The sequence below is a fragment of the Manis javanica genome, chromosome 12 (genome assembly GCF_040802235.1).
Source record: "Manis javanica isolate MJ-LG chromosome 12, MJ_LKY, whole genome shotgun sequence".
Taxonomy (NCBI): Eukaryota; Metazoa; Chordata; class Mammalia; order Pholidota; family Manidae; genus Manis; species Manis javanica.
The window spans coordinates 79697616-79714344 of NC_133167.1; positions in this window are offsets into that span (position 1 = coordinate 79697616).

Here is a 16729-nt window from a genome sequence, read left to right on the forward strand (position 1 = left end):
AGAAGAGTCCTCACCCTACCTCTCTGGTCTAGAGAAGCCCTCGCTGGCCCCTGTAATTACCCATTGATATGGAGACGACTACTTCTCTCCACCCCCTAAAAATACCCATTGTATGGAGATGCACTAAAGCCAGGCAAGAGATCCTGGAAATATTTCAATTTTACCCAGAGCACACCCCTCCAGAAATCTCACCTTACTATCTACTTGTTTCCCATCTTCCACAATGGCCCCTCTCTGAGATAACTGGTGCATTGTAACCAGACTAATAACATACAATAAAAACAGCAATAAAATCATGATAATCCTCAAGCCACTGGATTCAATTAGGCTCAAACTTCTATGCAGATTAAGTCCATAGCTGGCCCTTCCCTCAGGCAGTCAGTAGCTGAAGAGGTAGGGAGTTCAGAGCAATCATCATGTGGCAGCTGCAGCCAGGGGGCGCATCCCCGCCATAGGGACTATATCTTGAGGGTGATAAGATACATGGTTTAAACCAGCATAAGCAAATCTTGTCCATCAGGTAGGATACCTGCAAGAGAGTGGCATTGTGATAAAACTGGCAGGAATGGGATCTCATCCTGGTCTAGTGTACCAGACTTACATCTCCCTGCTGTGGGAGTTACAGATGGGTGGATACATAGGGCTATGGGAGGTACATACACTGGCTGTAAACATAAAACAAAACTTCCCCATAAAATGCTCTTACCTCCTGGACGTTTTGGCTACACTACCTTGATTGTTGGGGGCCATTCTGCTGTTCCTCCAGGAATACAGAGGAGGCCAGCTTCCAGGCCTTTTCCCAAAGGTGCCAGAAGGGCCATTCATCGCTAGTCCATGTGTGAAAATGTACAGGGCCACGTCCATTCAAGTGTTTCCAGGGTTTAATGCAGTATGGGATGGCAGCAGGATGTTGCTCTACTGTCCATATCCTGGCTTGAATAATTTCTCTTTGGCTTGCACATACAGTTTTAGAGGAGAGGCAGCATTGTGTGTTTGCATATCCGCAGGGCTCAAGGCTCCTTTTCAGTGCTTCTCACTCAAACACCATAGCAGTTTCCATGAGTGAACTGACCAGTCCCAAAGACTAATGGTGTCTGACTTCAGGCCAGATTTCAGCAAACCATTGTACCTCTCTATCATGCCTGCCCCAGTAGGATTATACGGTACATGAAACTTCCACTTTATTCCTAATTGCTGCACTCATTATTGTAATGCATGTCCAGTAAAGTGGGTGCCTTGATCACTCTCAATCACCTGCTGCTGGCCATAGGCTGCAAAGAGATGCTCTAGGTCCTCTTGGTGGTTTGCTGATTTGCACGATGTGCAGGAAAAGTAACCAACAGGCCAGTAGCTGTGTCCACAGAGTCATGGCATACCAGTAACCTTCTGATATGGGCAGAGACCCAATATAGTCTATCTGCCACCTGACAAGGGATTTCAGCCCCTTTACTGTTGTCCCATGTTTTTGAGGGACTCAGTATAACTCCCTCTTAGAGCACACAAGGCTGACTTCTTCAAAGGTCAACAGCAAGCCCCACCGACGGGCTACAGCCTGCATTGTCCTTTGCCACGTGTGCAACAAATGCTGATGTAACCATTGGGCTACATCAGAGGCAGGCTTTCCTTCTAGCCATATCCAACACACCTGGATCAATGCATCCGCTTCATCATTCCCTGGGGATGCCAAAGGCAAACAGCCAGTCACATGATATATGGTAACAGTCTTAGTCTGACCAGGGGCTCATATGTCTTGTCACAACTCTTGCCTCTAAAGGAGCTGGTGACCAACCATCCAGTTGGCATGGTACCATGTCAGTAGCCACAGGGTCAAGCCCCAATAGATGGCCCAGCTATCAGTGCAGACAACTATAGGGGAGGGCTCCTGGGTGATCACAAGCCATACTGCCCACAACTCAGCCCATTGGCTGCTCTTCCCCTCTCCATTCTCCATCCATATTGTCTCAGTCTTAGGACGGAAAGCCACAGCCCTCCACTTTAGGAGATGCCCACAACTGGAGCTGTCTGTATAACAAGCATCTTCAGGTATAGGGGTCTTTCCCTCCTGAAAAAGACTCTCAGCTACCAATGTCTCAAAAGCAAGTTCTTCCTGTTTTCCACTGGTATTGTCACTGGCCCTAATAAGCATTGGAGTTCTGCACTTAAGGAGCTCATAGAAAGGGTGCTACACTGCTGTAAATATGTGCCCCATTTGGTCAGTGTAGACATCTGCCACACCAGTCCATGGCCTTTGGAACCAGGCTTGCACCCACCCTGCAATGGAATAGGTGGTTATTTCCTTGTTCGGAGCTGTTCTGGTGATGGGCTCCGTAGCCAGCAAGGTGTGTTGCTTCTCTGTCAAGGTGTATCGAACCTTTGCTCCTTTCTATAGTTGTGACCAGAATCCAATAGGTTGGCGTGTCCGTTCAAGCTGCTGCCAAAGACCCCATCCATAACCACTTCGGTTACATGAACATGTAGTTCACAGGGCCTTGATGAGTCCATTACATTCAAGGCCTGTATGGCCTTGACTGCCCACTTGTCAGCAGTAAAAGCAGCTGCAGATGTTTCATCCTAGTTGCAACTGATGCCCTTTCATAACAACCGGTATAAGGGCTTCAGAATTTGTGCTAGGTGCAGGATAAACACTCTCCAGTAGCCCAAAGGACCCAGAAACTCTTGTAATTCTGTGACAGTGGTAGGGGTAGGGAAAGCCTGGACCTTGTCTATGACTTATTCAGGAATAACTAGTTTTATCTGACCAGACAACCCCCAAGAACGTTACAAACAAGGTCTCTGAAACTTTGTGCTGTTCACAGCCCATCCTTTTTCCTGTAGATGTTGCAGCAGTCTAGAAATTGCCCTTTCTAAATCTGCAATAGAATCATATGTGAGCATATCGTCAATGTAGTGTATACAGCCGCACCATTTGTGGTTTCCTCCACGTGGCCAAATTCTAGGCTACAAGTCCATGACAGATGGTGGGACTGTGAAGGTATCCCTGTGGAAGGACAGTGAAAGTCCACTGCCAGCCTCCCCACATTAAGGAAAACTGTTCCTGACTTTCCTGTGCTATGTCAATAGAGAAGAGAGCTTTAGCAAGGTCCACAACATAATGATATGTCCCTAATTCATGACTTAGTGTGTCCGTAAGGGCTGCTATAGAGGGGGCAGCAGCATGCAAAGGTGGTGTGACTTTATTAAGTTCCTTGCAGTTCATGGACATACTCCAGGACCCATCTGGCTTTTTCACTGGCCACACTAGGGAGTTAAAAGTACTGAGTGGGCTTTACGATGCCCATCTTCTCCAACTCCTGTAGAGTTTCTCCAATTTCCTTGTGCCCTCTGCCCAGTCAATTTATACTGCTTAGTATTTGTCATCTGCTGAGGTACAGGCAGAGCTACAGGTGGGTGCTTAACATGTCCCCTCAGAACTGCCTCACCACACACACCCTCAGACTGAACTCACCTGCAGAGGTCTGTAACCACAGATTCTGCAGGATATCTATCCCCCAAATATATTCTGGGATGGAAGAAATGTACACGGTAAACTCCTTTGGGGGTAAGTGCACATCCCCAACGGGATTTGGGCTTTCTTCACTCTAATTGCCTTACCCCTAATCTATCACAGCACGGGTCCTGGAAAAATACTCAGGGTTGCCATACATGAGAGAACATTCAGCTCCCGTGTCTACCAGTGCCAGGACACATTGTATATTCAGAGGGGACCAATGAATTGCTAATTCCACATGTGGCTTCTGGTCCCCACCACATCCCCCAAGTTGGGGACCTTGAGACCCCACCTCAGTCAAACCACAATTCCCAGTTGTCCTCCTGTGGGGGTGAGGGCCCAGGCAGAGCCTGAATATTGTCCCCCATGAAGTCTTGCAGAGACATAGGCCAGGCATGGGGCTTTGACTATGGCTTCCGTGTCTTGGACCTCAGTGGCTGGAACTGATGCTCTGGCTTTAATCGGTGCCACAATTCTAACAGGATCCTATTGAGCTGCCGATCAAGTTTTTCTTTCATTACCCCAGCCTTTATCAAATCAACCCACAGCTGAGTCCTCAAGACCATCACAGGGCCCTTTGCACCTCTCCTTTCAGTTGTAGCCCATACTTCCTTCTGTGCTCTTACTGTTTCAACCTCCCCCAGATCTGCTAAAGTACAAGTAGCCTCACTTATGGGTTTCCCTCTGTGGGGGCTAGAGTAGTCTCTAGGGACCCAAAGAGAGATGGGAGAGCTGTATGCAGCACCAGATTTCTCATTCCTACATTGAACAACTCCTTATCAGGGCCCTGGGGGTCCATATTATAGATGATATTTTTCACGCCCAATTCCCACAACACCTGTTGGAGCTCTGCATAGTTTTCCAGCTAGTGGGTAAGTAGGATAAATCACCCTGATTAGACCAAACTTCCCTGATGGCAGCTGTCAGCCAATCCCTGATTCCCTGAGGTGTGATGGGCACTTTGCAATCGCTGGTGGAGAGAAGGGTGAGTCGTCAGGGAAATGTCTACTCATTTCAGAACCCGACATAACAATATTTTCCTCCCCCATTTCCCAAAGACATAAATGCTACGTAGGCAGAGATTCTGATGGCTTCTTCCTATACTGGACGCTTATGTCCACCAGCTCATCCTGGGTATAGGGGTGGAGCATGGAGTGCTCCACAACCTGGGAAGTGGCGGCTCCTCCCCCCGGAGGAGCCCAAGGTTGTTTTTAAATTTTTTAATTACAACCAGGTGGGCCTTTAATATAGGAGAGGTGGTGCCTCAGGCGGTGTGGCCTCCGCAACAGATTGGCCCTCATCCTTTCCTGACACCTCCTCTACCATCTCTGGGGCTGATGGCACCGCTCTTTCCTCTCCCTCCCTCACGGCCTCCTGCAATGCAGCTTCTCCTGCTGCCTCCCCCCTCACTGCTGCTAAGGAATCTTCCAGGAGCATGACTGTCTTCTCAATAACTGTCTTTCTTCCTTAAGAGCATAGCATAGGTCATTGCTCAGCTCCTCCAAGCGATGCTGAAGTGTGTCTCTCTCCAGACCAAGTCTCTCTCTCTCCTCAGTAACATTTTCCAGTACCTTGAGGAAAAGAGATCCCACAATCCCAGCTGCTACATGGCCACTCAGGCCCTCTAAGCAGCCCTCTGTCTCATGGATGGCTAATTTTGCAGCTTCCAGAGTCCCCAAACTTCCCCAATTCTGGGGAAGGCTCCACCCCTCTAGGAGGTGCTTTAGCCTAGACTAATTCCCCATTAGGGACTCCCCAACTGGAAGCCCCACAGGCAGGGGGCTCCTAGGTGAAGCTGCACCCTCTAGTGCTGCAGGCAATGGGGCCTGCCCACCATCTCTAGAGGCAGCTCGCCCAAGCGTTTCACCCACATAGACAGATTTCAGGTTCAGAGGTCGTGCTGACTATGCCAGATGTAACTCTGGGGAAAGGAAATCTTGGGGCAAAATATCTCTAAAACCAAAATCAGTAAAAGGGAGAAATAAAGTGTAAAACCTGTTTATTGCTTACAAACTGCAGTCCAGGGCCATCTCTTTCCTGCTCCAGCAGAAGCAAACAAAGACCTCCCTCTAACCTCTCAGGTTCAGATAAGCCTTCTGTTGATATGGAGATGAGCAACTACAACTTTCCACCCCTGAGGAATGCCTGTTGATATGCAGATGCACTAAAGCCACAATCACTTCTGCCCATTTTTTAACCAACAATACTAATTTGTAATAAATCCCCAAAACTGGCAACTTATACATGTTATTCATTTTATACATCTTCCTGTGTTTTGGAGGACCATCCATTAACTTCCTCACCTCCTAAACCAGCACCTATATCCTGGTTAGTTCATTAGATTTACCTGTTTAATCAGGATCCTTCTTTCTTACTCCAGCTCTCAAATATCTCCCTTATCTCTGAACCACTGATGGTCCTGATAACCGAAGTTTCTAAATTGGGACTACCATATGCTTGTTTACAGCCTTCCCTCCAACAGTTTTTCATTTTCTTCCTTTTGAAACAAAAAATGTGTGGGAGTAGAAAGCATACTGATTGAAAATAAGAAATGGATTCAACTTCCTGTTTTATATTATCTGGCTGGCAAGTCTCAAGGAAATTAATTGACTTTGCTTATTAATTATCCCTAAAATAAGAAGAGAGCATGAAAAAAAAAGTCTATACATGATTGGCAAGTATTCAGTTAGGATGTTTGCTGTTGCACATATACTCACCCCATTCTCCTCTGCTTCTCTCATCTCTCCTCACTTCCTTGACAGCCATGTACTCCACCTCACACTCATAGATCCCCTCAGATCCCTATTGTGACTTCTGTTTTAATTGTCCTTGTCCTACCTCACACACTAGGTTACCCCCAATTCACTCAATTAGATAATTCAGTTTAAGGCTCTGTCAAAGCAAAAACTTCACAAAATTAAAAAAGCATGGAAAACTTTATTCAAGATTACTGCAATATGGGAAAGAGGCCAGAATTCAGTTTGCACTTAACTCTGCTAAAACAAAAGACAGAAATTTTTAAGAGCTTGGATGAGGGAGGCCATATGTGCCCACTAATTGGCTTCACCCAAAGAAAAAGAAAACTTTTGAATATCTTCAAGACAGCAGATAGTTTTATAACTTAGGCAAGGCACCCCACTAAAGCTAGGCTCCTACTGTATCAGAGATTGGAAGTTAGAGGTGCTATCTCCCTTGGTGATTACATTTCAAAGAGATTGTTCCGGGTCTTTGAGTAAGACAGTCCTGGGTTGTAAAACTGGCAAGAGGTTTAAAAAAGATATCTCAGAGGGGCAAAGAAGGAATTTTCTAAGGTAAATGCTCTATGGAAAGGGAGTTCAGTGGCTGGAGACAAAGAGGGCTGTCTAAAGATTAGTCAGCCTGAGGGGGATTTTAAGGCTGTTCTGTCGGTTCATTTTATTCATGGCAGTACATGAATAAATACCCATGAAGTTGAAGGCACTAGATATCCCAACAGATATGTCCTTAGTTTAAAGTGTACTATTCTGTCATATCAGGTGTTCAACTGTCATGTGTTCCCTGGAATGAACTCATCCTCCTTCTGAACCAGAACCACTTGGTTGCCTTTTGTATCACTGCCTGGGCTGGGCTGGGCACCAGGTGGATACTTACTATATTACAATTCAATTCAATCCAGTCAAAGGAAAACAGCACTAATTGCACTTGCAAAATAACTTTGAATCTTGTTCAACACTGTCCTACATAGAAAATTGCCTTTTGTCCTCTTTTATGAATTTCTAACTATTCCTTTTTGTTTTCCAGATAAAACTTGACTTTGCTCCTACCATATGATATTCATACCAGGAAATTAGTAAAGTGGAACATAGGGACATATAGTGTCAAAGTCTCACAGACGTACAAGTGTAGAGCCAGTTTGTTTCCATGTAATGAAATAGTAAATATAACAACTTTTTGTGCCAGGCTTTAAATATATGCATTGGTCATTGTCTGCCTATTCACTCACTAAGACAGACCTTTCTACTGGTGTCTTCATCCTGCTTTCTCAGGCACAGATTTGGTTGGCATATATCAGGTCACCCATCTACACTGCACCATCACACACATCTTTACAACCTGGCTCTCTGAAAAAGAGCAGCTGCCTAATGAGATGACTCAGGAGTGCACTGACTGAATGTGGCCTTCTGGCTCTAGAGGACACATGGAGGTGAATCTGTCCAAAGGCAAAGCCATGAAAGCAAAGAACGCAGTTTTATCCCCAGGTCTTGTGCAGAAAGGTGATACCTCAATACTTACCATTCCCTGACCATATGACGCTGTCTCCTGACTTCATGTCTTCCCACATTCACACCTGTTCGACCAGTACTATATATAATAGTAGTACTGTAAATCTCTGGTTGTGCTGTTCTGCTGAAATTTTTTCATCTGGTAAATGTCAAGTCCATTTTACTCAGAAATCATTACTCCAGAAATCCCCTCTGATTTCTCATGAGCCTGAATCAATGTACACTCTCATATCCTCACAAAGCTTTGCACACACATCCCTCCTGGCACTGACCTCTTTTACTCTAATGCTCTGATTTACGGCTAGATAGTGGCTTCTTTCAAAGCTGGAGACACATTTTTCACTTTTTTCCTCCCAAGCATCTAAACAGTATGTGTTACCTGGCAGGTTCTCACTAAATGAAACAACTACCCACTGGGCACAGGTGCCAGACATTCTGCTGTAGCATTTGCAGTCATCATCTCCCCCTCTGGATGCTATCCATGTGCAGTCTCACTGCAGATGAGCAAGAGGCTCAGGGGTGGTAAGTACTTACCCAAAGTCAAAAAGCAAGTGGTGGATTCAACCCTAAAACATACGATTGTTGTTATATTATGCAGTAAAGAATGGATTTATACAAAAGTACATAAACAAAAAAGTCATATATTTTCATTTAATGTTTATCACACATCTGAATAAACTTAAAAAATTCAGCGAGTTTTCTATCAAATTTTGAATTTTTCTTTTATATTTCATCCACCCCTACCAACTGCCATTGCCTTGCGTCACAAAGACACGGATTTGTGAGATTTAAGGGAGAAAATGTTAGGATGTTAAGTCTGATTCATTTCTTAATTTCCTACATATCAATCTCATTAAAAAATACCTGCTTGAATTAATTCATTCTATCAGGCTTGGTTTTACATTACTTTACTAATTAAGATAGTTACATTTGTTCAAAGTTCCTGCATGTCGGTGTATGTGTGTGTGTGTGTGTGTGTGTGTGTGTGTGTGTGTGTGTGTGTGTGTGTCTGCATGTTTATGTATTCAAATACAACTCAACTACATGCTTTTTTTATTTTCAACTTCACTCAAGAGACTAACTCCATCCGAAAGAATATTGTCAGTCTTCCAGAGGAAGGTAATATCCGTGCAAATCGGCTTAATTGCTTTACATGTCATGGTGTTCATTGTTTTATTTTAGTAAGCTTTTTGGGGTATGTTTTGATATATAGGTGATAAGAAAAGATATAAATTTAAATACTCATTACTCTGACAATAAAAATCACACTCCACAGACTTCCTTCAAGTCTCCGTTTATAAAGTAAAATCCAGCTTTTCACAACATGCCTAAAAGGCTTTCAACTGAACAACTGAATTCAGAAACCAAGGCAAAGCAGAGAAACATAAATCATTCGTGCTGTTCCCACTTGAAAATGGGCAGGTTATCATCCTGGAAAGGGAAAAAATATTATAACAAATAGAATGCATTAGTTTTCCATTGCTGCTATAACAAGTCACCACAAATTTAGCGATTTCCAATAATACAAATTGATTATTTCATAGTTCTGTAGGTCAGAAGGATGGGTGGGCTCAGCCAGTTCCTCTGCTTCAGATCTCGCATGGTCAAAATAAAGTGGCCTTTCATATATTCTTCTTTATATAGGATTGGGGCTTCATAAATTCACCTGGTGTCTCCAACACTGCATTCCCAGAATCTGTAAAATGAAGTTTAATGAATAAACTGGCAAACCAAAAATAATGAGAATTAAGCGATGTTTGAAGTCTTCAAAAAATATTCTGTGCAATTAGTTCTAGGCAGCAGATTAAAGAAAAAAAAAGGAGGAAAATAAGTTGAAACAACCAAAATAATGAATGTTTAATGGGTTCTGAGTCCCATAGCTGATGCATGGCAACAGGGAACCATTGTAATTATTCCAGAAATAATATTTTAAAAATAGAATTAGAAGCTCAGAGCAATTGAGCCAATCATAAGACTTTCCCAAACATAGTGCAATTAAAAAGTTACCTTTGTTAACCCCAAATAGACAAAGAAACCCTGAAAAAGAAGAACAAAGCTGGGGGATTACATTTCCTACCTTCAAGCTCTACTACAAAGCCACAGTAGTCAAAACAATTTGGTACTGGCACAAGAACAGACCCATAGATTAGGGCAACAGAATAGAGTGCTCAGATATAGACACACACATATATGGTCAATTAATATATGATAAAGGAGTTATGAATATACAGTGGAGAAAAGACAGTCTTTTCAATGACTGGTATTGGGAAAACTGGGCAGCCATATGTAAGAGAGTGAAACTGGATCATTGTCTAACTCCATACACAAAAGTACTCGAAATGGGTCATGTGACATGAATGTGACACATGAAACCATAAAACTCTTAGAAGATAACATAACCAAAAATCTTTTGAATGTAAGATTGAGCAATTTTTTCATGAACACATCTCCTCAGGCAAAGGAAACAAAATAAAAAATGAACAAGTGGGACTATATCAAACTAAAAAGCACTGTACAGCAAAGGACACCATCAGCAGAACAAAAAGGCATCCTACAGTATGGGAGAATATATTCATAAGTCACTCATCTGATAAGGGCTTAACATCCAAAACATAAAGAACTCATGCCTCAACACCCAAAAACAAATAACCCTGTTAAAAAATGGGCTGAGGGCCTGAACAGACACTTCTCCAAAGAAGAAATATGGATCGCCAACAGGCACATGAATAGGTGCTTCTCATTGCTAATCATCAGGGAAATGCGAATTAAAACCACAGTGAGATATCACCTCACACCAGTTAGGATGGGCACTATTACATTAAAGTAATAGTTATTGCAACTACATTGCCACATTGTTGCCTTATTGAATGAATTTGACTATAACAACAAAGCATTCCAATCTAGTTTACTTTTCACTTTCCTCTTTTTTTCCCTTGATTCATTGTTACCAAAAACAAGAACAACATGAAAAATGAGCATTTCTGTGTTCATTCACCATTTAGCCCCTATAGAGAAACACAGATAATTGGGAGACTCTGCTCGAAGTCCAGGTGAAGCCAATTAAAAACTTCATCTAGGCATCCTGTGGACAGTGGAAGAGGTGCGTGGGGTATTCACAGTACAGTCGGCCAGACTTTTACAATGCATAGTGGGAGACACGGCATCAAGGTTTCCTTTTCCATTTATACAGAATATATAATCTTACCAATTATTGATTCCCAGATCAACTCCTGATGTTTATCTAGAACTTGTGATTTACAAAATGCTTTCAGAGATGGAATTTTACCTGGCACCACGCAGACTAACAGCCTTAGCTACAGGTAAGAACATTATTCTCATTCACTCTGAGAGTGACAAAATACCAAGGAAGAAATCAGGTCTCCTAATCATTCTCAGCTTGTATTAACTCAGAGTTTAAACTGCTTAATAAATAGTATTTCAGAGCCTACTTCTACTGAACACAGTGTTTTAGATACAAAAAGGGAGTTTTGTATTGAAACACATGATTTTACTGCTGTCTATACAGAACTACTGGTTTTGTTCACAAGATGAAATATTTTCATATTCAGTGACTCAGGAGAGAGATTTTATATATAAAAATTGAATGGTACAATGTAGAGATTTGACCACGTAATGTCGTTAGCTGTTTTATTTACTGGAATTTCCTGAAGTCATTTAACATAGCATTTTTGAAAGAAAAATAAATACAGTCATACCTCAGAGATATTGTGGTTGCAGACCACTACAGTAGAGCAAGTATCTGAATAAAACACATCAAATGAAATTTTTCTTTTCTCAATGCATATACAAGTTATGTTTACACTGTGCTGTAGTTATTAAGTGTTTAATAACAGTATGTCTAAAAAGCAATGTACATACCTTAGTTTAAAATAGTGTATTGCTAAAAAATGCTCAGCATCACGTGAGCCTTCAGCGAATCATAATCTTTTACTGCGGGAAGGTCTTGTGTTAACACTGATGCCTGCTGACTGATCAGGGTGGGGGCTGCAGGAGGGCTGGGGTGGCTGAGGAAATTTCTTCAGAAAGTCACTAGTGAAGTTGGGGCATCCACTGATTCTTTCCTCTATGAAAAATTTCTCTGTAGCATGCAATGCTGTTTGATAGGATTTCACCCACAGTAGAGTTTCTTTCAAAATTGGAGTCAGTCCTCTCAAACCTGCTGTTGCTCTATCAGCTAAGTTTATGTCATATTCTAAATCCTTCTTTGTCATTGCAGCAATCTCCATGGCATCTTCTCCAGGAGTAGATTCTTTTTCAAGATATCATGAGGTTTCAGCTAATTTTGTTTTTCAACATGGCTTCCTCATGAAACTTCATCATTTCTAGCTTTTGATTTAAAGGGAGAAGCAAGCAACTCTTATTTTCAGTTGAACACTGAACAGGTCATTGTAGGGGCTAATTTCAATATTGCTGTGTTTTAGGGAATAAGGAGCCCAAGGACGGGGACAGAGATTGGGGAACAGCCAGTTGGAAGAGCAGTCACAACATACAGTCATGGTCAAGTTTGAAGTCTTATATGGACACAGTTTGTAGCACCCAAAACAATTACAATAGTAGCATCAATCACCAGTCACAGGTCACTCTAACATATTATAATAATAATGAAAACACTTGAAACAGTGTGAGAATTAGTGAAATGTGATACAGAGACATGAAGTGAGCACATGCTGTTGGAAAAATCTCACCAAAAGATTTTCTGACACAGGATGGCCCCAAACCTTCAATTTGTAAAAAAAACGCAGGATCTGTGAAGCATGGCAGAGAAAAGTCCAACAAAATGAAGTATGTCTGTAATGCCACTTAGTATCGCACCTCGGTAAAATTTTGGTAACTTTTCTTCGCCTAGAACACAAGAATGCCTGTGCTGTGGTTATCCGGAGAAGTTATTAATCTAATCATATTGGCAGCAATAAAACTTAAGTCAGCACTGCTTTGAAGAGCTCAAAAACAGGAGTAAGTGGAGGTTAGCAGGGTATTTTTTTTACAATACTGAAGCAGAGATCAAACCACTGTTTAATGGTTTTTGTGGTGTTTTTTTGGTTTTTGACATGCCTTCCCAAGGAAAATGACCTTGTCTTTGCACAAAATGAACTGAATTGCTAGTTGTGTTACATGGTTACAAGTTACCACATAAATAAATATTTATATTATATTGATACTAATTATAGAAATGTAAATATGTTTAGAAAAAAATGTCTGGGAAATACCACAAAGTAATGGCAGTTACTTGTGGGTGAGGCCTTTTTTGAAGCCTTTCCCCAATGTTTCATATCACTCTCAGGTTCTATAATGACTGTATGTTACACTTATGATGGCCTTAATTTTAGATTTAAGGTGAATTAGAATAGAAGGCAATCTGTCATTTTGCTACTATAAAAAGAGATTCTTGGCCAACTTGAATATGTAAACATTTAAGAATGCAGAGGAAATAGTCCACATCTACTTGTAATATTTATTCTTCAGTAACATACACAAAAATCACATTTTACATGATACGATTTGGATCATTTTTTCTGTCACTTCGGATCATGGAACAATTTTTCAGCTTCTCAGGGTGAATCCTGGACATCAGTATCTTCATCAACATTAGGGCCATGTTTCGACTTCATTATCTCTCTAGCTCCAAGAACACTCATTCAATTCTAGTTTTTTTGAGAGACAGCACTTCTAAAACCGTATTGTTGCTACTGAGAATATTTGTCCAAAAATACAAATTCTCACTTGCAGGATATTCTGACATTTCCTGCAATTCACCCTGCAGGTATATGTTTGTGATCTGCATAATGTAAGCCCTTACTGTATTTTTTTCTAAAGCCTGTAAACATGGCATGATTAAATTATCATCTCATATGGAAGTCATTCCCACAAGAATTGTTACCAAACATGGAAGCAGCTCTACATCCTTCTCCACATTAATATATATCTGTGTGTGTAAATATCCATATTTATGTATGAATCGTACAGATGAACTGCATGAACTAACCAAACTCATGATAATTTGTATATTGTCGGGCATTATTTTTTTCCAAAGCATACTTACTTGTCTAATAGAAAGTAGTTAAAAAAGAATTGGGCTTTAGAGACTACGATGACTTCCTTCTATTTTAAGGGCGTTTTTAAGAAAAAGAAGACACCTTGTCTTATATTTTTGGCATAGAGCAATACGAATATTACTTGTCGTCTGTGATGTGTGGACGTTGTACTCATTGAGAATGTGCAAGTCGTTTTTGAGGGCAGAAGACAGATGGGTCTGACGAAACTAGCAAGATGAATTAGAATAGGTGAGTCACTGAGCAGCGCCCGTGTGCGTAGGAAGGGATGAAAGATTGAAATGACACCCGATACGCATGAAACACTAAAAACACTCCATATACATGAGATTTGAAAAGACACTAATGTTCATCAGGCATGAAATATACATGAAGTACCTAAGGCATTCAATATGTATGAGACACTACATATACATAAGATGCATGAGACACACAATAATCAGGAAGTCTTAATAATAATCAGGAAGTCTTAATTAAGTGTCCCATTGGTGACACCCTTTCTTTTGCCAAGTGTCCTGTCTCCAGGAAGCACATAAAATCCAGAGCGGCTCAGCCAGCTCGTTGAGCTGTGGCTGCGGCCAGGCTAACCCTCAGAGAGAACACGTGTGTGTCATCAAGCGCCCTCCACACCTTGAGAGAGGAAGGACAGCTGAAGAGTGTGTATCAGGATCTGTGTGGTCCTTCTCCTCTGTTCTGTATCCTATGTGAGCTAACTTACCCCATCTCTTTTTTCTTAGATTCTCGTCATCTGTGTTTCAAATGGATTGAATAAATCATTCAGTGCAAGCATTATTAATTCAGTCTGTTGATTGTTTCTGTCCCGGTTCCCTAGGACAACTCTCCTGATAGTGTACCTGGACACTGTGGTATCAAGGTAATTTTCTCCATGACAGAATTAATAGGCACTCCAGCTAAGGCTTTTGTGTCATACATAAAAAGCACTTACTGTAGATGAAAAATATCAAAGGTGGGGTTTCACTGCAATAGTTTTTATATGTTTGCAAATAAGAGGAGAGTTTGCTCTGCAATATTCATATTTTTTCCATTGAAATAGAGAAGTTAGAATTAAGAACATTTAGCTGTCTCAGATGCATACAATGTGTGTGTTTCTGACTGGAGATAAGTAAGATTCTTTGGTAATTACCTTATAAAAACATCCAGTTAAAAATAACTAACTCCAAGAGACAACTGTGCAATTTTGAGATGGGGGCTTGAAGACAGAGAGATTGTGATGGTCTTAAAACACTAGGAAACCCGGCCTCTCCAATCTGAAGGGCCTGTCAGTGGGATTTACATCTACAATTAGGGAATTCTTCTTTGACTTTTATTAGGGCTTTCTGAGAAGACTAATTGAGATCCCCTTGAGGAAATTTTATTCAGTGAGCATCTGCCCCTCAGTGACACCAATACTTCAAAGTGTTAGAATTTGCAGTCTGGTTGGACTGAACAAGAGCCTCTATTGTCTGCAAGCTGAGGTAGTGAACTCAGAATAGTAACCTTTCAGGTAACACAGGAATGTAAAATTCTACTCCCAATTCTTCCTAAAATGTAAATAGCATATTCACCCAGGCTGAGCTAACATGTCAAGTACAGAATTTTTTTAAAAACCTCTGTAGACTGATGTCTTCCTATAGGATTCCAATAAATTTCCTAAAAGTCTTAGGAAAAACCTTAAAACCTTCTGCTACAAGAAATTGTCTATAGGCAGATTTCCAAATCTAGATACTACTGTAAGTTCAGAAGAGAATATTTTATAAAAAGCTCTCCCACCCACATCCTTTTTTCCATTTGAACTGATAATGTCCTAATCCCATACACAATTCTCTCTTATGTAAATAAGGAAAACAATTTAAATATTTTGATTGCTTTATCCTTTTCTTCAGGCTGTCCATTTTTAGTTTTCATAATTCAAAACATACATGAATTAAATATGCATTTGGAAAATGCAGAAGAACATAAAATGGAAACAAATATACTATTCATATGTTTTTAGAAGTTATTTGTGTCTGAAGACTTTTCTACTGGAAGTGTGTGTTCACTTTATGAGTATTTGTCTTTATTCTTATTCTTGAATAATGTACATATTATCTTCTAAGATGCTTTTTTCATTTAATATATATGCATATTTTCAGATAACATTTTCATCAATTTTAATGTATTACTATAATTCCTTTGTGTGTGTGTGTGCATATATACTTCAAAAATTTACGTAAATAGTATCATGAATCAGAACCACCACTTTGCAAAATTCTAGGACTATCTGTTTGTATTACAGTTTTTGTGAATTGCTGTTCTCTGTAATCAAGTGTCTATTGTACTTTATGTCCTTGCCTCAAATCTATTTTCAATAATTCTGTTTTCATTATTAAATTACAATATAATGCACATCTTTAAGGATACGATCCTTCAGCACACTCATAATTATTGCTTAGAACAAAGTCCTGTATTGCTTGGATGAGGAGGAAATATTAAGTCATTTGGTAAATATTAATAAATTATTTTTTCAAAAAGGACAAATTTGTCTCACCTACCAGATATGTGTGACATTGCCTTTTTCTTGTAGCTTAACTTGTATATCATACATAATTAAAATAAATATTTATCAGCTTAAAAGGTAAAATAAATATATACTGTTTCAATTTCATTTGTTTATTGTTTGAAATTTTTCATGTGGTTATTTGAGATTTTTATGTCTTATTTGATGCACTTTTATTTATAAACTTTGTATATAGTCTTTTTTTTCACTTGTCTTTCATAGTATTAAAAAAAACAATCATTCTTATTGATTCCTAAAGGCTACTTATTCTGAAATGTGTCTATATATATGTTAAAATCTTTTTTCAAATCTCTATTTGCTTTTTAGTTTTCAAAAATTTTATACAGTTCTA